At 29.2% G+C, this 22590-nt stretch overlaps 1 protein-coding gene across 2 annotated transcripts in view; it reads right to left on the bottom strand.

Annotated features, from left to right (window-relative positions):
- The window catches only part of Syx17 (syntaxin 17), a 142624-nt gene extending 122191 nt beyond the window's left edge, over window positions 1-20433 (bottom strand). Inside the window, exon 1 of one of the 2 annotated variants that reach the window (XM_040708925.2) lies at window positions 20109-20433. The gene's annotated coding sequence lies outside the window, so the exon portion shown is untranslated. The remainder of the gene's footprint in view (window positions 1-20108) is intronic. The other variant, XM_040708924.2, reaches the window with a different exon arrangement.
- Window positions 20434-22590: the final 2157 nt, after the last annotated feature.

The raw sequence follows: 22590 nt of genomic DNA, 5'->3' as shown, positions 1-22590 counted from the left end.
TTCTATTATATGATTAATGTTTCAAATTATCAAGTCATAATAACCCAGAAAGTTATATTTTATGGCGTTATTACAATAACATAAAAGTGTAAATAGTATGTTTTTTCTATGTATTAGAGTGCTATATGTTGATTGGTATAACTACAATTAGCTGTTGCTAAGTTGTCAACAAATTTCCTATAGATAGTATTGTATAATAGCCACACAGTTACTCACTGATTTTGGGCCTTTTTCTATCTCACTTTTTGAAAAAGGAAGTTGAGAAATACAATAATTGTATTGACGTGACGTTAAAATTAAATATCGATTTGATTAGTCATTTTTTTAAGGAAATTGATTTTCATTTGGCTTTAACGGTATCATGTTAATTAACTAAATGACTCCTTAATAGTATTTCATATACATATTAACTCAAACAGTAAAAACTAAGGTATTTAAATAAGGTCCAAGCAGTAGAAATATATATTTGAGATTAAATCATGCTGAATATGGATAAGGAATATATAACACTTTTTGGGAATTTAATTCATACATTTAAACCAATTTGTATCATAAATAAAAATAAAAGTTTGGAAAGGTTTCATTGACTTCCTAATTAAGTATCAGGTTTTTTCCCCGTAATATCAACGGGAAAATCTCGTATCGTCCCCTGCTCCAAGGGTCTCATTACCAAGATTAAACAGCTGACAAACGACAATAACAGCATGCAGAGGTAAAAAAATTAAACATAATGTGATGACGACTTGGTGAATTTCTGGTCTTGGTTAATGTAACATCCGTCATCATCAGACTTCGAACCTCTTTACAATGGGATTTGGGGTCCCATCAAGAAGAAGACATGTGCCACCTCTCATGTGAATGTTAATGCCATAAAGACTGCTGTGGAGAAGGAGTGGTCTGACATGTCAGATAAATAACTGAAGAAGACATGCAAGGTCTAAGATTAATCTCATGGTGTAGTCCAAAAGTGCTACTTCGAGATATAATTGTTTGTGAAAAGTAAAATAAATATGTTTATAAAGTATCATTGCCCTTCTACTTGTAATTTTTGATAATCTTGATGAAGCTGAGCTTAGCAAAATTTGTTCACAATTCGAAGAGACACATTGTGTTAGTAACACGGAAAGGAGTTATTATCCCATTTTCTATTGCCAGATCTTACGTAAGGATATGGAAGGTTGATGTATTTAATAACTTCTATTATTATGCTGTATGGAAGTGATTTAGGAAGTTGATGACCGCTTACATTTTTAGTGGTTTTGTATAAGATACTTAAAGGCCAAACTCTTATCTACGCATACTCATTCCTCTTAATGGAAAGAGGGGAAATTCGTAATAATACAAAATACAATAATAGTTTGGCCTTATATCAGAGTCCATTAAAAAACGATTTTTATTTAATTATTTTATGTTCAATTTAGAGTGGCTCGTTTCAGCAATTTTTTTCTACAGAAAAGTGTAAAATGAATATTGGCTATGTCAAAAAACTTGATACATGATTAAAAATGACTACAAAACAAGCCTTAGGTCAATTGGACATAGTTTTGCCGTTTCACAATTGAATGGAGTGTATAGAAGTACTATTTTGATGATTATTATTTCATTAATCCTTCTCCAACAAATATGTTTGACACATAAGTATGGCTAACTGTTTTATGTTAGTACTCGTACTTTGCATAAGGTACATAAGTTAAAGCCTATTCCATTTGTATCCAACTATATTTTAGGCTCCTTTATCATTGTAGGAGTATATTACCTACATAATACATATAGTTTGCGCACAAGCACTTAAATAGTATTTAAAAGCTCCATTTTAATTAAATTGAAGTAACAAAACTATGAAAGTACCCATATTTACTATTAGTTTTTTGAGAAATCAATCATAGTGTATTATAATATTTAGAATTCTTAAACTTAAAAAGCTTAATATTGGAGTACATAATAATAAAGTTAATTATTTCAAATGCGATGGAGAACCTCAAAATCTTTTTCCAGGGGACTAAAACTTTGCAAACTATGTTTACATACTTTTGATAGGTAGTCATCTACAAAATTTAAAAAAACTATTTTTTGAGGCACTCTAAAGTGTACGTAATAAAAAAGAAGACGTTTGTTTATAAAGGAATTAAGTTATAATTCACCTTAGGAATAGGAATGGAACCTCGTGACTTGGGGCAATAGGTCTTCAAAGAAGTTATTTATTGTAGAAAAGGTGGACAAAAGTTATTTATTTATATAAAGTAGATTTACGGAAAAATACTGCCCTAGACTAAACTTAGTGCTTAACTTTGTTGAAATGGTTTGATATACCTATTGCATCTCCTTCCCCTCCCCATCTCCTGTAAACTAACACAGGCAATTTGCAATGAAACTAGCCGAAATAACTTCCAGCTTATGCAATAGTGGAGCTAGCGCCATCGTGGAGTATCCTCTGAGCTTTACTTAAGGGATCATCAAAACAACTATCATTTAAAGGGTTGTTAATTATTAGCTCTATTTAGCGTATGGATTTTGTTGTTTTCATTATTCTTTCATTCTTGAGGAGAGAACATATAAGTATAAAACTTAATCACGAGTTAGTGTGTCCATGAAGCATAAATAGTAACACTGTTTGGGGAGTTAGAAGTGTGAGTCCCTTTTGGATTCTGACTATAACCGAGGATTTACAAAGGAACTATTCCTGTATACGAGTATGTCTTTACTTCATAACGAGTGGGACTAGTGGTTATTTCTTTCCTCTCATAGCTTGCCTGCAACTAATCTAATGAAATGTCATGACAGCTAAGCTGCTCTCCTTCCAAACATGTTGAATTTCGGGTTTGTTCTTTTTTACATACCGAAAATGTTTACAATTTACAGTCTTAGTAATTAATATGTTATATATCCATATATAAAAAAACAGCTTGAATATACTATTCAAGTTGGCTCTCAAAAAAACTATGCAGCACGATATTATAACTTACACCATAACATAGCTTTAATAAATAACTAGCAAACGTACTTGAGGTTTAATTTATTGATAAAACTGTGTGACACATTTTGATGAAATAAAAGACCACAAATATTCAAAGAAACAAAAGTTATTTAAAATCTTTACATCTTTATCTCTTATGAATTAAAAAATGGAAAAGTCATCAATATATGATATTTTGGAATCTAAGTCTCCCTGAGTTTATTTTTATCAACAAATGGGGCTTGTTAAATTTATAATTACCGTGTTTTTCATTCTTAATTTAATTGAAAAATTGGTTCACCTATAAAAAAAAAGTTTTACATTGCTATTGTATGGGCTTATTGCCGAAATTGGCAAATTTTATTTAATCAAATTACTAAAAGTCATTATTAACTATTCACTTGCTAAATTTTAGGCTGATTGGTGCACTCATTAACTAGTTAACCCTTGAAGCATGAAACTGTGGTACAAAGAAACACAGGTTTTATATAGAGATTATATTATTAAATAGTTATTCGATTATTATCAAAAAAAAAAAATAATTTGGTCTACCGATTTTAGCAATGCCAAATTTACAAAGAAATGTAATACGTATTATGACGATCTTATTTTTTAAAACAAATATGTGCAATTTAGCGATATTAATAATACAATCAAAATTTATTTCTTAAGCAATTACTTACAAAATCTTATTTATGAATATGACTGCAGAGCTACCCATGTTCTATAAACATCTTTGTACATACATATATTGAAAGGAAATGCTGCAATGTTCGAATGGGCCTATTGGTGTTTATATGTTACAATATTTGCAGATCAAATATTTAAATCTGCGTGTATCTTCATAACATTTTCTCTTTAATAAATGTACAGATATTAGGGAGGTTTGTTTTTTCAAAAAAATTTAAAGATAGAAAATGTCAAACAAAATGATTTTTTTTTCTAATACAGAATAATGCTGTATTTGAAGATTAATATCCGAGCAATTCATTATGTCTTTACTACATAAATAATGGAATTTGTGTTTATTTTAAGTCTTTCATCGTTTTCTTATAACTGTTTGAAGCTAATCTAATATAATGCCATGAACACTCTTCTCTCAAACGTTTTAAAAACTGCAAAGATTGCCACGTTAATTTTTGATATCTTATATTTTTACATAGAGGCCCGTTAAATTAACTTAATTATTAATCAAAAAAGACTCATATATTAACGTCACGTTAGTGATGATTTTTTCAGAATCTTGCAATTTTAGGATTTTATACATTAAGCTATAATTGATTATTTTTGTTCGATTATATTAATAAATCTTCAAACTTTGTTTATCTAAAGTGTTTTCTACGCGTTTTAGTTTCGTCTGATTTTTACTGTTACAAAGTTATATACCATAAATAAAGGTGAAACATGTTCGAAGTAGCAGCCTCCTATTGTCTTAATATGTAAACTTAAATAGGTGAATGTTCATCCATGATACCAAGATAGGCTTAAAACCCATACAGAAAATTTTTATACACTTATTAGGAGATATTACTGAATGTGAAGCAGACTATTAAATATAATTGATTTAAGATGAGTGTCAAATTGTATTGATATTTTGTACACGATTATTATTTTCTAGAGATTACAGTGATTTTGGGATTTTAAGTGAGAATTCAGGGATTTTATAAGATTCTGAGTTACATCCCTACCACTGTCGCTTTGCTTCCGATACTTCTTTTTTTACTAAAAATATATAACAAAAAAGGGTGGATTCAAATTCACTCACCAAAATCGTCAGCAAGATTTTTTTTTTTTTTAAGGGGGAGTGATAGTTAAGAAATTTAAATACTTTTAAATGGAAGAAAGTTTTTATTTTGGATATAAAAAATGTCATTTTGCTATTAAAATTTTTATAAATTTGGAACTTAAGTCATCTAAGGTACAATATTGTTATCGTACAATGATAATGAAGTACTTATTTCAATATAAGATTAGTACATATTTAATTCACCCATATTCTTGTATCACAATAGAATCGACATACCATACAACACTAATAGGGACATTTATCAATTTTGATCCCTTCCTAACCTCTGTGACAGACTCACTGCACCCCTGTGGATAGATAAAAAAACCATTTAAGAACCAACAAAGTACGTTACGTAATATATATATATATATTTATACGTTAAATTTTTATTTTTATTTGATTGAAATGGTATCATTTACTAAAAAAAAGTATGCTCAATCTTAATTTTGAAAAAATAAAAATATTATAGCACATATTGTCGTCTAAACATTTCAAAAGAAAAATTTCTAGAAATATGAGTGACATTTATTTCATTTTGTTTTTGTTGTGGTGTTTTGTTCTCTTTTGTAAATCATCCATAGGAGTTTTTTATACATCTTGTAAATGTATGTATGCTTCTGGGTTATCTACTAAGTAATTCCGTATTTGTATTTCTCAAATAGCTGGTATTATTCTTTTGAATAAAAAAGAACAGAAGGGTGGGTTAATGTTTATACATTTGTCAGATTTGAATGAATCTAAAATTGAAAGTTATTTCAAAAATTTCATATAGCTGTTATTATACTTATTATACGAAAAAGAAGAAAGAGCAGACGTTACAACCGTTTTTCCTTTTCTAATTTTTTACGTTTTGATAGAAGTAGTCGAACCAAGTTAAGTCGTTCAAGATCGACTTGATTGTGTAAATTAGAAAAATAAATAAAAAAGATAGAGCATATCTACGCTAATGTGGTTTGTAGGTTCTGGAAGTCCTGACTCTATCATTTTTGTAAGACCAAACTAATTTTGCCATTAAAAAATGTTCTGACTATACCAATCACATATAAATATTTCTCTTTAGATACTTCCTTATATAGAATTAGGTCTAGAACAATTTTAAAGATGAACTTTTGACAAAGTCATTTGTGTTTCAAAAATATAAAACTTGCATAACCAAGGCAGTTTATAACAAACTCCATATTTAAAAATTGGCAATTTGATAGTACCCATACAATGCAATATTTATACGCTTGATATTTTAAGATGAAGAAACAAACCACATAAAACACAAGACTACTCAGTGGATCGCTTGATTTGGGAGTCAATGAAGACTGCAACTAGCTGTTAGTCGGAATGTTAACTGCAGGACAGATGAAACTGTGTTTATAATAATTATTAAAATCGTTAAAAAGTTTTACGGAATAAGACCGAAAAAATTTGTCTACGGCCTGAGAACACGTTTCTTGATCGAAGTATTGGTCCAAATCTCTATTGAAAAAATTAATTAATAACTAACAAGAAAATAAAATTTCAGTTTGAATTCCAATGTCCATTGCCAATTTCATAGTTTGAAAATATCTATAATGCACTTTGATTCAATTATGTTTGTATTATTTTTAAATGAGTGATGCAACTCAATTTTGTCCAACTACGAAATTTTAATTTGCACATTTGTAACAAATTAATTCGACCTACTATTGTGAAACTTCACAAAGACACTTAAATTTTTTTTATTAATGTTACACAATTTACTAGTGTTCTTCGTTATACCGGTAATATTGCGGCGCCGGGCTAATGATGCATTTAAAACGGTAATGTACTAAATGCATATTTGATCTGATTCTTGTATCGTCATTACGACATAAACAAAATATCACTTCGGTAACGCTTCTCTCTAAATTACTGAGCTTAAAATTGGTACTTTACAAGACAATGCATGAATCAATCCCAATAAAAATTCCAGCTAGTGCTTGTAAATTGCCCTTAACAACATTTTTGCTGAATATAAGTACGGAAAACAGTCTATCAACAATCAAACTAAATCAATATATAACTAAAGCTGTAAACCGTAAGGATTTTCGGTATCTAAAAAACCCCTTAAATTAAGATGGTAGCCTTGACAATTTGACATTTTTTTTAGGAGAACAGCTTAGCTGTCATAACGTTTTGTTAGACTAGCTACGACCAGTTATTATAGGATGTAAATAGCACAGGTCCCACTCCGTATCAAGGAATGACTTACACAGGAACTACTCCGTTTTCAATCCTCAATTCTACTTTGAGTCTAACAGCGACTTACACTAATAATTCCCTAGCAAATCTTCAATATTACTCTCCGTAATTCATGAGAATATGCTTTATACTAAGAGGTTCTCTCCTCTATAAAAAAAAATAACAGCTTTAGTAAATAAAAATAAAATGTTTAGGATGCATAGAGCAAAAAAAATTGCACGCTAAATAATGCTGAGGATTTACAACCGTAGATATATAATTTTGATATTTTCTTGTTGCTTCATTTTTGTGAGTTAATTGTTAATTTGAAACACTAGTCATGTTGTTCTAGAATAATTAAAATTTTTCAGATACCGTTTTCTTATTTTTTATGTATAACACATGTAACATACAAAATTAAGTATACCAATATTTTTTTGTTAAGTTCCCAAATTTTGTTGGTAAAAAAAAAGCTTTTTATCTTTTATATCCGGTGAAATAAAATCCATTTAGATATATTATAATAATTTAAAGAACTTTTGTACTAATGGGTTAAAAGGTTGAGGGGTTAGACAAAACATTTAAATTATTGTGAGATCCTTATTTTGGATATTAACTTTTAAAGTACTAAACAATTTAAAGTACGTGTAGTACTGCCTATGTCTTTTGGTCCCATACACTTAGGTATATTTTTTATGTCTTCATCGCATAATATAGGGGTTCTTAGAAGAAGTATTCTTTAGCAAAACATACTTCATAGTAAAGTCACACATTTTTACATATTGACAGGTGTTAAGATCAAATTGGTACATTCTTCAAAAATCTTTAAATTGTGGCTTAGGCTGTTTTGGGCGGTTTACTTGAAAATTAAATTTAGTTGTACATATGAATGTAAAAAAAGAGCACAGTTAATGTATACCATTAATCATGCCCTATATCCAGGCCCGGTAGGAGGAACAGGCATTCAAGAGGTAGTTCATTGGCATGTTGATAATTATTTCATTGACGAAGGCAATAAGAGAGTCCTTAATGAAGATATGTTTAATTTTTTTTTAGATTCAACGAATCCCTAGACAAAATAATCTATCAGATAAAGATGCGTACTTCTAGAGGGGGAATATTTCCTTCCCAATGAAGAAATAGCAGTGCTCACTTAACCACTTAGCTATTTCAGTGACCTTTCTGAGACATGATAAGATGCTGAGTCTTGTTTTAGGATCCGAGGCCGATAGCCAGCAATTTATTGGATCCAAGGTAGAACAAATAGGTCTTCATTAATCAGGGTTATAACTTTTTAGGTCAATTTGGTTGTCCTGACCTACCTGGTCGACTTTTTTTTGTGGCTGATGACGGATCTGGGATCATCAGTCTCCAAAATATCCTTATGAATCTTTTGCATGGTCCAGATTGGGATGCCAATTACATTTGTTATCTCCCTATTTTAGGTCTCAATTTTTTTTTTGACAAAAATCATTGTCACCCAGCAACACCGTTCCTCCTCTGTAAATTCAATCTTCTTTATATGTATATGGAGTAGCTGTTGCCATGATGCTCAAAACTTTGCTTAAGTTTTTTGATACAACAACGTTTCTACAGGCAAAAAAGAGACGCCATGAAACAGCTGCATGATAACAAAACCGCCGGTGCACACAAGCGCCGATTTCATATTAACGCCCTGGATATAGATTACCCAATTATTATTTGAATGAAAGAAAACATTGCGTTATAATAGTTTGAAGGAGTTAACCATTATTCTTTCTGAAAATGGGACCTTCTATTACTTTATTTGTTCTATTATAGGTTTTCTGTTTTGTAAATAAGTGTAAAAGTTCTGAGTGGGTCCATGGGGCCCATTAGTATTATATACTATGTTTTTGTGTTTGTATGTATGTGGAATATAACATTAGTCTAAGGAAATAAAAAAATAACTTGTGTTTCATTTAATATCAAGATGTACAAAAAAAAAGGAGTTAGAAGTTGATTGTTGGCTGGGACTGATATTGAACAAACAATCAAATTTAAAAAAATGGGCTCAATGTTATTTTAAAGGTTAAAATATGGCATGTAGGAACCTGCTTAGATTAAGAACTGAGTTATTACAACTTCAACATAATATTTTATCATATTTTAAAGGAAAAAAGTATTTATTTGATTTGAATAGTCTATATGTAAATATATATGTCTAATTATATAAAAAACAATCAGGCTTGTAAAAGTCAAAAATCAGAGTTTTTATAAAATTACTTAATTCGAATATCTACCCTATCACAGGTATCTTTTTGGACTATTTGAATCTAATAAATGAGTGTTGCTGTGTTTTTTTCATACAAATATGACAAATAACCTTATGAATTAATGTCATGTCAATGTAGTAATTTATCAGTTCTTCTACTCCATTTGTAGAGGGCGTTCTTGAAAAAAAAAATCCTAAAATTATTTTTTTTCCAAAAAAATTAATTCACTTACAGATATCTAGCACCTATAATATGGATTATGCTAGCAAAGAATAACTCTTGACGTTATTAAATTCTCAAAATATAATATCGTCTATCACACTCTGATATAAAATAAAAGAAAAGTGAATGGCAAAACATGAATTCAATGTTCAGCATTTCAACAACCTAAATTACTTCTCACTTTATTTTATCTATAAATGATTGTTTAAAATCAGAAAATAAATTAACTTTGGACTTATAAAGAAAACTATTGGCAAATTAAACTTGTAATGAGTTGTTATTATTATTTGTTGAAGTTGGACAAATTACAAATTATTTTTCGGTCATTTCGACTATAAATATATTGAATCGACATTTGTTCAATACAAGCCCCAACATACTCATAATTTGAATCAAGTTGAAAAGTTTTCGATTCTATTCAAGTCAAACTAAGTCGATAATTTATTGTGTCGACACAACACATAAAAAAATGTATTGCTTTTTTATATCCATAAGGAAATGAAATAAGTATGGCTTTAGTGGGACAAATTAAAGATATCCCAAGGAACGAGAAAACAATACGATTGAAAAAAGAATGAAACAAAAATATATGTATCTCAATCATATTCACTCATGCACACAATCTCGATCCCAAAATAGCTAGGTAGGGGAATTTTGCAGAGAGTGTGGATAGTAAAATTGTAACGTTTCAATAAAAAAATTCCATCCTTATCAATAACGCGAGTCAAAAGATGAACATAGAACATGTAGACAACTTTATAGGTATCAGTATAATTAGGGAGTTGTTTTTTTGGTTGATATGGTCGTCGCCTCTTTCCTTTAAGTATGAACGTTGTCACAAAACATTTCCATTTGAGCCTTTCAATAATTTATCACGGCGTTTGAATAATATTTGCTGTGTTTTTGTCAGCCGTCATTTTTTAAGAAATTTGGAAGAAAGTCAAGATAATCATAAATTTCCAATAAATTATCATACTATATAAATATAAACGGCCAAATATTTCATTTTCATTATATTTTGGCAGTTACGAGCTTTATATCAAAATATCTGGGATGAGTTGAGATACTTAATAATGTTAACTATAATTTAAAACCTGTATTTGATTACTGATACTTAATTTTCTTTAATGCTCCTTCAATTGGATAGATGGAGTTGCACTAATTAAGTATAAGTAAACACTTAGTATTATTGAAATTATTCCATCTAACTTAGGAATCGTCTTTAAAGTTCATATACGAAATATATGTATATATTCTAATCTAGGAAAAATCAAGTTTCAAACCTACAAAGATTTAGTTCAAGTGAATAATTTCTCCCAAACACGTTGTCAGTTGAACTATATCGCTCCATGATACTTAATTTGGCTCCCATATGGTTTTTCAAATCAAAAATCCATCAATTCATCATTCTTAAATCGTGACTTGGAACTTTTTGAAATAAGTGAAATTTACAACACCTTCAAAGGATTAATCACCAATTTATAAATAGAAATCAAAGATAATTAATGGAAAATACCAAAATAGTATGCAATTATTGTTTAAAAAAATCCTACTAGCTTGCTTTGGTGTTGATAGGTCTCATACAGTGTGCGTACGGAGTACAGAGTGTACGTGCATACAGAGTGTTGAGCTTTTTCACATTTAGTAATAAAATATTTGGTAAATTTGTTTATTATTCTTTATTTATAAAAAAACAATACATCTTTGTTTTCGAAAAATGAGAGAGCAGTAAGGGAAAAGACAAAAAAATCCACAATCTCTGTAATGCCAATTTGGATAATAAAGAAACTGTCTAGTTTGTTGGACTGTATGCCTGTATTAAGAACTAAGAAGTTCCAAGGAAGTGATGAGCAAAAAAGAAAACGAAATTTTAACTTTAACAGTACCCTGGAGGCTAAGATAAATAGTTATCCCGCATCAGCATGTTGAGAAATTAATGTGACCATAAGCACAATCAAAAAAGTTAACCATGAGGATCTTTATCTGAAATCTTTCGTCATATTCAAAAATATCTCCCGACAATAACTTGGAAAAAGGGTTGTAAAGGTGCAAGAAACTCATGAGGTATTTCAAAAAATATAAAGAGGTCTACTTAAAAAAAATATGACTACAATCACCAATGAGGATAATTATAATTCAACTCCTTACCTAAATAGGGAATCTCTTAGGGCCAGTACGACCAAAGAGTTATTCAATATCCTGTGAATGCTGTAGTTGAGGTTTGAGCCTGGTTTAGACCCAGAGGTGCGGTTGCAGAGTTGCGGAACATACATAATAAACTTTCCTTAAAATATATCCATTTCGTTTTTGTTTGTTTTTTCACTTTGACATTGTGATAACTCTATTAAATAAATAGTTATAAGCACGGATGAAAATAATACTATAATGGAAGAGGATTTCAATTCGATTTTATAGAAATCCAAATCTTAATTCCAACTCTGCTTCTCTCTCTCGACGCTTTTCTACACTTTAATTGATAAATCTTTATTCATTTTAGCTGATTGAATCAAATTTACCGTGTTTTTTTTTTGTTTGAATTTTTCATTTCCGGCTTTTTGTAGTTGCGGCCTAAATATATGATTTCTATTTTCTAAAGCTGTTCTCATTATTCTTTCATTTTCGAGGAGAGAACATGTACTTATAAACTATAAATGTGGTTGCCAATGAATAGCAAAGAGTTCCCCATAGGAGTTATTTGTGTAGTCCTTGTTGGAATTGTAGTAGAATTGAGGATTGACATCGGAATAAAGTATAATTTTACAGATGACATTTCATGAAACAAATCACAGTCTATTACATAGAAGCTCTTAAATTATCTAAATGTACCCTCAAATGTGACGATAGCTAATAGTAGAAAGGGGAATGTCCATTTGAATCATTTTGTGATTTAAAATAAAAAAAAAATTATTATTTTCTTTCAGAGATAATTATTTAAAAAAGAAAAAGTAGGGAGTATTATTGGGTATCCAGGAAGAGAAAAATGCATGTAATGAATGGATAATTTTAGTCCTTCTTCAACTGACACTCAGCAGCAATATCTTTAGCTGCTTCGACACTAACTTCAGCAATTTTATTCATCTATTGCTTGCCTTTGTCCAAAATACTATCAATGAAGGGTTGATGTTTTCTGAAGTAAGGATTTTAGTTTATGGAATGGTGGTTTCATTCATGGGTGATATGAAATTCTTCAAAGTATCAGGGGGATCACGTTTATTTTTAGTTTCTTTTTATAAATATACCGGTGGTTATAAGCCATTTTTTATATATGCACCCTATACATATAAACTCATTACTCAAATTCTCATTGTTGATAAAAGCTCCGCTTTCTGAAACTAATTAAAAAAATAAATGTAATATATGATATAATTTAATCAGGATGAGTATAACTGAATAAGGATACAAAAAAAAGTAAGCTCAAATAACTATTGTCAATAAAAAGACATCTCTGTATGTACTCGTACATTGAGGCTCCTGACTGAATATATTTCAAAAGAATCAAGAGGAGAACAAAGAAAGTCCTGAACAAAAAATTGAGCTTATTTCCCTTCATCTGAGAAAAACATAATGAAAGTTCAAAGAACTCTGTATCTTTTCTCTTTTTGAAAAATATACTCAATAGTTTGGATCCTAATTATACCCCAAAGGAGATAAAAATAATAATTTGGTTGTGTTTACAGCCCACTTAGCAACTCATCATAATAGAATGAAAACAAATTTAATTCTTTGTTAATACAGACAGAGTGAGAATTACGTTACAAAAGCTTTTTCCTTGTTTAAGATTAAATAGATTTTGAGATACAAATGCATTAGAGAATATATATTTTGCTTCAGAACTGGAATGACTCACGCAACTTTATGAAAGTGTCTGATGTTTTCTTTAGTTACATTCATAGACATATAAGTTATTATTCCATTAATTGGGTTATGAATTAATCTAATATCCATAAGTATGTTTTTAATGTTATCACACATGGAAAACAAAAAATTCGAACAGATCAGTATTAAATTAATATAGAAGTACAAGTAGATCTATAAATGATGATATTTTTTGGTCCTCCGAGGTCATTCAGAGGTTTTTTGTTTATAGAAATAAAAGCTTATTTTCTTTCTCACTTTATATTTGTATATCTCTCCTTGTATTTGTCTTTCCTCTCTTCTCTTCTTCATCTATCTCTTTTCTTCTACCTTCATTCTTTGATTCTATTTCCCTCTATTCATCCCTGCATCGCAGGTATCCTCAGACTCGAATTGCTCCTAACTCTTATTAAATTAGGATTTCAGACTCCATGAGGACTCGACTTCGACTAGAAAAGTGAATTTCAGATTTGGCTAGTAATCGATGTGAAAGATTCGTAATTCGACAAGTATTCAACGTCAGGTCAACGAGGTTAATATTTTCATACTATTTAAGGCTTAAAACTCACTAACAAAGACTCGCGACTTGAATGGACTGGTATTCGAAAAATATTTGATTTTACTTTGGAGACTTTACGGGTTGTCGTAAAAATTACTTCCAACAGCTCTGTTTTTGAATATGCAATATGCATATATAATACTAAAAATAGACACACAAAATGTCAGATCAATAAATATGTCAGTATTACAACAAGTTACATGCAGATAATTTGAAATTTTGTTTGTTGACGAACAAATTTTCTCTATAAATATATGTTTCTGCTTTTTACTAGAATATATCAAATCATTGTGAGAGATTATAAGATACTTTTTATCATTACATAGAAAAACTTTTTGAAATAGGACGAAATAAATTTACAAAAGAATAAGTCTCCTCACATATGATCGCTAATATGAAATTGTTTGGTCTAGAGTTTAATTAACATATATAATTGAATATAAGTCTAAGAAAAAAAAATGTTATCCTTCTTTCATCATCGTTCATAATTTCCATACAAAGTTATACAGCTGAAACATAATATAAATAAATTGTATTCGAAAGTAAAACTAATCCACTTCATATGTAATAAATGTTCTTTTATTTGGTTGAGCTTATCAACTATATGTTACTTTTATAATGGACATTGCTATATCTCCCAATATATGAAAGAAGACTTCTTTCACATGTGGGATAACAATGTCGTTGAGGTAAATATTGACAGCTTTTGATTCATTTTTTGTGCAAATTAATTAAGGTTTTAAGCTTGAACGCAGAAACATGACAGTTTAAAAAGCGCTGTATTCATCACAAAATAAGCGAAACCTTTAATAATAACAACAATGGATACCTAAACTCAAAAAATGAGGATAGACACTTCGTCCTAGCTGAAGACATTATACGTTGGAGAAAATAACAAATGCTATTATAATATTATATTAATAGATTTATTATGTATAATTCCAGATAGATATAATATATCAACATAAGTAACAATGATATAAATACTAATTTAATTAATGAGTCCAAATATAAGTGATACTAGGTGTATAATAACTGTTGCCAAATTTCTTGGAATGCCTCTTTTTCATTTATTAATCATTTCTAATCCAGTGGGGAATCCAATTTATCCAAAACAAGTTGTGGGTTATAAACAATGAATTGATAATTACACTTGGTAAATAGTAATAATGATTAGTAAGTTATATGTAAGTACTACTAATTATGACTCTAGATACTTTCACCTTAAACTATTTTGGTTCAGGACGTTTTGCATTAAACCATTTTGCCTTAGGACATTGCGCCTTAAAGCCATTTTCCCTAAAGTATATTTTGACTTAATATATAAATAAGTTAGGTTTATTCTTCGTCATTTTTTTTTAAAGATATTAATGTTCACTTTAATTTTGTTTTAAAAAAAATATATAATGTTTACAATTATAAATCGCATTAAAAGGTTGTTTTCTATAGGAAAAATTATAAAATTATGTCCTTAAGTTTCAACCCATACATACTATGAAAACATTACTATATTATGAGTTCGAGCCAAATACAAAATATGTAATATAATTAGTTTAATAAGAGACATAAAAATTAAAAAACACAGCAACAACTCGAATGGAAGAATTACATCTATATCAATACTAATTTTAGACATGATGGATTATTCATATTGGAAAAACTCATGAATTGACGAACAAGTATAATATGGAGAAAGAGCATAAGTTCATCATTATTCCAACAGAAAACAACCATTTAATGTATTTAATACATTTAATACTATATATTTGATTATTTTTTGCCCCTAGAATAGTTTCTGAAACTTCAGAATCTTTCGAGGGCCTAGCCACGTCACAGGTGGCAACTTATTATCAAGCAGATAATATATCTTTGGAAATCGTTCCTAAAAAGGGTATATATCGATTTTATACAACATATTAAAGACAGATACAACCCTAGATAGTAGGAACGGGGTTTTAAGTACCATACGACCGATTAACATTGATATAATCTTGATATTTTATAATTTAGTACATGACACATACTCTTATACAAAAGTAATAAGTACAATCGAAATCAAAACCTAATATGCAGTTATGATCAATAATAAGAACAGTCACATCAAATTACAAAACGTTTTTTCCTTCGTTTCAAAAACGTCATAATTCATTTATGTAATTTCTTGTAATTTAATTTTATTATATAAAAATGCTTTACGTTTGATTTACATATAAAATAAATTCGTTTAATTATATTTTTTAATCTAACTGATATTTTAAATGCGTAGATTTGTATAAATTATTTTATTTAAAAAAAAATGTTATTAGCAATGCATTTACGATAGTTATTAGGGGTATAATGTATTTTGTTGATTATTCATGACGTTCTGAATTTGTTTTTAAACTCAATTGAATTTAATGTTCTTTTCCCGCAATCAGATGGAGTTGCGCCGATTAAAATTAAACATTTTAGTACCACAACAATTAATCCGTCTAACCTAGGAAGTTAAAGTCAATATACTAGAGATGTATCAGGTACAAAAATACTACGATATATTTTTCAAAAATCGGGTATGGGTATGGAACTTGTATTAAGTTAAGGAATTCGCGGGTACGGTTAGGAATACTCATAAAAAGAAAATAATTCAAGAATGTACTGGTAGTTGTAGGGTGGCTTGTTGAGTTGAAAATATAGGAGCATTTTTAGTAAAAACATATAATACGGGATGATTATGTGTACCTTGAATATTAGTACACTCACTCTTAGTAGGATAATATAAAAATCCAAAGTGTTCTATTAAAATCTGAACATTGTGAATTTGAAATTTCTACAATATATCATTTATTAATTAACAAAAAAAAAAATCAACAACATTAAAACTATAAATAGATCTGTATCTGAGATCTCTTAATCATTAATGTAGAGCCTTTAGCAGCAATGAGGGCTTCCATGTGGCGGCAGAAGTCCTGGCACCTGCTGCGGATGCTGTCCTCTATAATAGCGTCCCAGTGCTGGCTGACAGTGGCATTGAGAGTCTCGGTGTTTCAATAAAATTTCTGTTGTCAAAAGTGGCATCTCTACCCTTACTTTTTTAATAGCTTTCTGGAAATTCTGGCGTGAAACCCAGATATCTTTTGCATGGGCCTCATGAATTTGAGAGGATTGGCCTAGTTGTTTTTTCTTTAATTCCTCCAGGTCCAGTATGGCCTTTTTGACAGAACTCTTCTTCCTCTTCCCTATTAATTCATCCTTTTAACTAAAATATCGAGGTTAATTCTACTCAGGATGTAAACATCATAAGGAAAAATAAAATAAAATGAACAATTGACGTTATCTACGGTATCATATAAAATTACATTTTACCTACATAGGAAAAATGATATCAGTACGAAACCTCGTAATTATTTTTTTATACAAGTATTTGGCATTTTTTGAAAAAAAATTAACTTCTTTTATGTAATTAATTCGATGAAAGTGCAAACGAGGAGTATCGACAAAAAATTATGCCCAATGAAGCACTTATAGTAGTGTAAGAAGGAATTTGGGGTAGGAGGTTGACAAGTTTATATAAATCTTTTTTTTCTTTTCATGTTCGTATAATAACTCAAATCCCCGTTCAATAATGTGATAAGTCCATGAAGCATGACATTTATGTTCTAAATTATAAATAAATGAAAATTGAGCTGGAAATATAAGAATAACGCAAAATATTGCCTTTGTAATGCCTCATTTTTGCAAATTATGGATATAAATATACTTATTCTACTAAAGATTTCAATTAATTGATATTAAATAATAGATTGTGAGTACTTTTAAAGTGAAAAGGAAAAGATACATTCATTTAAAAATAATATCCCGTTTAAAAAAAGATATATGTTATTGAATTACGAACAGGATTTCATTTTGAACAATACTTAAGAATGCATTATTGCCAGTATTTCTCTATACAATTTCCAAGTAAAATGTCTTTAAAAAATATGTAATGTATTTTCCTTATGCTTCAGACCTTCATAGCAATTTATTTTATTGGCCATGCAAAACGGACTAAAAATCAACAACAAAATATCTATTTCCAAAATAAAGTTTGAGTTTACAGAAATATTAATGGAGCTTTGAAACTGTAAACATTGTATCTATGTATATTCTTTAATCAAATTTAAAGCTAAAAAAGTAAGGAAGTTTATAACTGTAAGCATCCTTTCTGTAAATCTAACGTTTTTACTTTTAAAGCTTTCAAAAGTTATAATGTTTTAGCTATAACTTTGAATCTCTAATAAATAATACGTAATAGGGTCTACTTTATTACATAAAATCTATGTAAATATAATTTGAATATGCAAGAAAGTAAGTGCTTTCGAATAATTATGAAGATAAGTTATTGAAAAAAGAAACTCTTATTTTGTCATGTTCATTGCATCTCTCAGACCCCGTCCGAGGTGTAAAAAACATGCACTAGAAAAGGGGAGGGGCTTTTTCTAGCTGACAATCTGAGCAGGTTTTTTATTTTCTAAAGTTGTTATAACTATATTTAATTTTTGACGACTTGATCTGAATATTAAGTAATAACAAGTGTTTGTGCTCATAAAAGACGAAGCCTAACAATGAGGGTTTGATGAGAAGTTATATGTGTAAGTTCTTGTTGGTTTCAGAGTAGAATTGAGGATGGATATTTGAGTAATTCTATTCGATATCTCTTTGCAGAAGGAGTGGGATTTGTGTTTATTTCCTTCCTCTCACGACTGCTTGAAACAGCTGAACTGCTCTCTTCCTAAACATTCTTCAAATTGTCAGGATTACCAAGTTCATTTTACGTTTTATTTTTAATACTGGGAGTACATGTCTTATGCATCACTTTTTATGTGTAATAAAATTTCTGTAGGATATATCAAAAGATTTAAATGGTTCAGGTTAAGCAGATTTCTTCCTCAAGTAGACAGTAAACTTTTTAAATTTAACAAATAGATATAGAACATCGTTTTGTTAACGTTGCCGCGTGGTCGGGGCCTCAACAATTTATCCCAAAGAAGAAGGAAAAATGGACTCAAAATCTGTTTGACTATTGTTGATTCAATAATAATAGTTATCATTATTCACTAAATAACAAGATTTTATTCCAATTTAATTAATCAACCTTCAGAACACTAATGAAGAACGATAAAAGCATAAATTTGACAAATGGCATAAAAGTACATAAGAAGAATTATTGATGTTTTTAAGTAGTTTTGTACAAGACAACAGTAAATCAATTTGATTGAACAGTAAACACCATTAGAAGGCTGACGAATTTTAATATATATTTTATTAAAAGCTTCTTATGTTGAAAATATAATTACGTTTTAAGGTTCTTTTTTTTACTTAGTAAATCATTTATATACAAAAAAGTGTTATGAAGATCAGCTAACAACTTCTACATATGTTCAATCAAACCATGAAGGATTGATGGTGTTTTAATTGGACAATATCATGTAATTCTGCAAACAACACAAACATGAAATAAGGAGTCATGAATTGCAAAGGAAATTGAAAGTGCCTTACTAATAAAAACTAGGGGCAGAGCAATATGTATTTTTATGGTCAGTACAACATAAAGTTTATTTTTTGACAATAATATGAGAATTTGTAGGATGGAGGGTTAAAACAGATAATTTATTAATGGCTCAACCCTCAAATTAACCTTTGAAATTTGATATTTTGAGAAATTAATTAAATTCAATAGTTTTTAAACACAGCTTTTTTAAATTGTCGATCCAGTTTTATCTTCTATGAATTGATGACTTGAGTAGCTAAACATACTCATAGTAATTAAACTTTTTCACAATAAATCAGGGTTTCTTAACTTGGTGTGATTTTTCTATTTAAAAGGAGTAAATATTGGGAAAAAAGTTTCAATGAGTAATATATATAATACCACCAAAAATTATAATATGGATGAGAGGAAGTAGATTTTACTAATAAAGCGAGTGAAGGTATAAATTCCATTAAAATAGGTTAAGAACACATGCTATAAATGTTCATTAATATTCAAAAATTAAAAATATAAAAATAAATGACAGTCTTAAAAGATACTCCATAGCTTAAATTATACTTAAGAATGAAATAACTGTAAATAAAGACTGTTTTTCAAAACTTAGATTTTTAATGGTTGAAAAATAAAACGCAAATCAAAAGTTGCTAATAATTAGTTACTGTGGCTGATTGTTCATAAGACAAAACACTGCCATCAATCCAATTTAATTGGCTCGTGGATATATCACCCCTAAAACACATAAATTTTGAGGGGAAAAAGAAACATCTTAACCAACTCTTTATGTAAAAAATTTACTTTACCTTTGAAAGAGTCTGAGTCCAACTGTTGCTATAATGTTGATTTATATTGAGAAGTCTTCTTTATATTTTTTTTTTTTGTTCTAGTGTAGTCACTAATTGCAAATATGGTAAACAAACAATTTCACATTTGGCACAAGGTTAGGTGCAATATATATGTTTGAGAGTTCTTTAAGTATATTTAAAAAAAAAAAAAAAATTGGACTGGAGTTGATTACGTTACTTTTACGACTGAAGAAAATAAATATGTATTTTCCATAATTACAAAAATGGGAGCGAAAGAAACCAGTTCGAACAATATTCCTCTCTTCGTCCTCCCACTTTCTCCATTTTTTTACTCCCATTAGTTCTTCCTCTTATTTTCTTTTTTTTTGGTAGAGAAAAACTCCCAAAAAAAGTGTGTGTTATGTTTTATATGCAACTTTCTTCGTAAGGGAATATATTGCCGAATTTTTCGACTGTTTTTTAAACTATTTCATATAATATTTACATCGTACATTCTATAGGAAAAAATTATGCATATACCTAATGGGTAATGGATTAGAAAGCAAGGGCTTTTTGTGATACAATGTCTTATGTTTAATATCACTTAACGTGAGACAAGAACAAGACTTTTAGAAAACCAGGACTACAAGAAACAAAACCTTATCAATGGGTACATTTTGGAGTTATTATATGAAACACAAATTTTTTTATTTCTTCCTTCAAATACTATATTCTACATATATTTATACAAACAAAAACATATCATATAATACAAATGGGTCCAATGGACCCATTAAAAACTTATATACTTATTTACATTACAAAAACCTATTATAGAATAATTAGAGCAATATAAGTTAATTAATTCAAACTTTTATCTAAAAATCCTACAAAAGCTAATTTCGATATTGCTTCTTCAATGAGTAATTAGCTACTACTAGGAAAAAAAGAAATGTTGTTTATTATACACATTTTCTTTTTTTTTCGTATATGAATCAGTGAGTCCATACACAGTCAAACCTGTATTAAGTGGTCAATCAAGGGTAACTGAAAAAGGGACCACTTAGTACAGGTGACCTCTTAAACCAGGTTTTTTATTTTTTAACAATTATAAATTTGAAAACTGGATATGGCCTTTTTATGCAGTGGCATGCTTGAAATAGGAAGTCGGTAAACCAGATTTGACTGTATATGTAATTGACTTAATTATGGATTATGCTTTGTTTCGTAATGAAGTCATATTTAGTGATGAAGCCATAAAAGATGCTGAAGTGTATATATGAGTCCAAACAGACCCAGGTGGTATTATAGGCGCAGCAATTTGTCTGGTATTTTAAAATTAATATATTTCAAATTATACTGCGTAAGAATATAATTATATCTGGACGTTCAAAATTGTTCAGGACAGGAAAAGTATATATTTTTTGGTTCTTTAAAATTTTAAACTTTTTTCTCCTCGTACATTGCTTACCATTCCTACTAATTGTTATTATTATTTTTCTATGAGATTGCACGAATGGGTGATAATAATTGGTATACAACCTTTTTTAACTCATTACTATTTCGACTGCATTGTCTCCGTTTTCCATAGAGTTTCTTTAGTTAACAGGAAACTATTGATGAATACTTTAAAAAAAACTTTCGTGCCTCTAATTTTCCAACTATTTTTATCTCTTCAACAGAAATTTATCATCAAAATTCCAAATGAGAAAATTACCTTAACAAACAAGCCACCTTTTTTCTTTTGGCAAAGCTACGTAGCACAATCACACAGAAATGCACTAATATACTGCACTGGAAATCAGCCTCAAAGTCAAGACCAATACCTTAAAATATGAAACTCGTCACTACCTTATCAAAAATTATGGATTCGTTTGCCTCCATTTCTTTGTTACGAGCTCCAAAAGCTAGTATAGTTTATATTTTTAGAATTCTGAATTTTATCATTTTCGCTTGTGGTTCTTTGGTTGATTTTGTTACAACCTTTGTTTTCCGCTTTTTAGTATTCCACAACTCAATCCCACCTACATTTTATTTATGTTTGAGGTAAAATGGACTAGAAATATTGTAATTATTATTGTAGTAATGTTCCATCCCTCGAAAATTGTTGGTTATACTTTATTAAAGATGCTTATACGGCATCATTTATTACTGCATCCTTTGGAAATCATAATTCCTAAAACAACTCTAAGCTGAATCAATATTCAACATGATATAGTTAACGTTTTAAAATAATCATATATATTTAAATCCATAATAATTAAATTAATATGATACAAATAATCATGTCCTGTGCATTTTTTCGGGATTTTCCGATGATGTAAAACGACTAGAAATTCTGTCATCCAAGTGAAAAAATCTTCTACATAATATTATAAGATGCCTCATATGAACGTTACCTTGAATTGAGAAGGGCGTTTACCCTTGTTTATAGAACTGGGATTTTTTATATCCCAATTTTTGTAAAACTATCTTTTATTTTCCATCAAAATTGAGAAAT

The sequence above is a fragment of the Lepeophtheirus salmonis genome, chromosome 3 (genome assembly GCF_016086655.4).
Source record: "Lepeophtheirus salmonis chromosome 3, UVic_Lsal_1.4, whole genome shotgun sequence".
In the NCBI taxonomy this organism is placed as follows: domain Eukaryota; kingdom Metazoa; phylum Arthropoda; class Copepoda; order Siphonostomatoida; family Caligidae; genus Lepeophtheirus; species Lepeophtheirus salmonis.
This window is presented reverse-complemented; position numbering and strand designations above follow the sequence as displayed.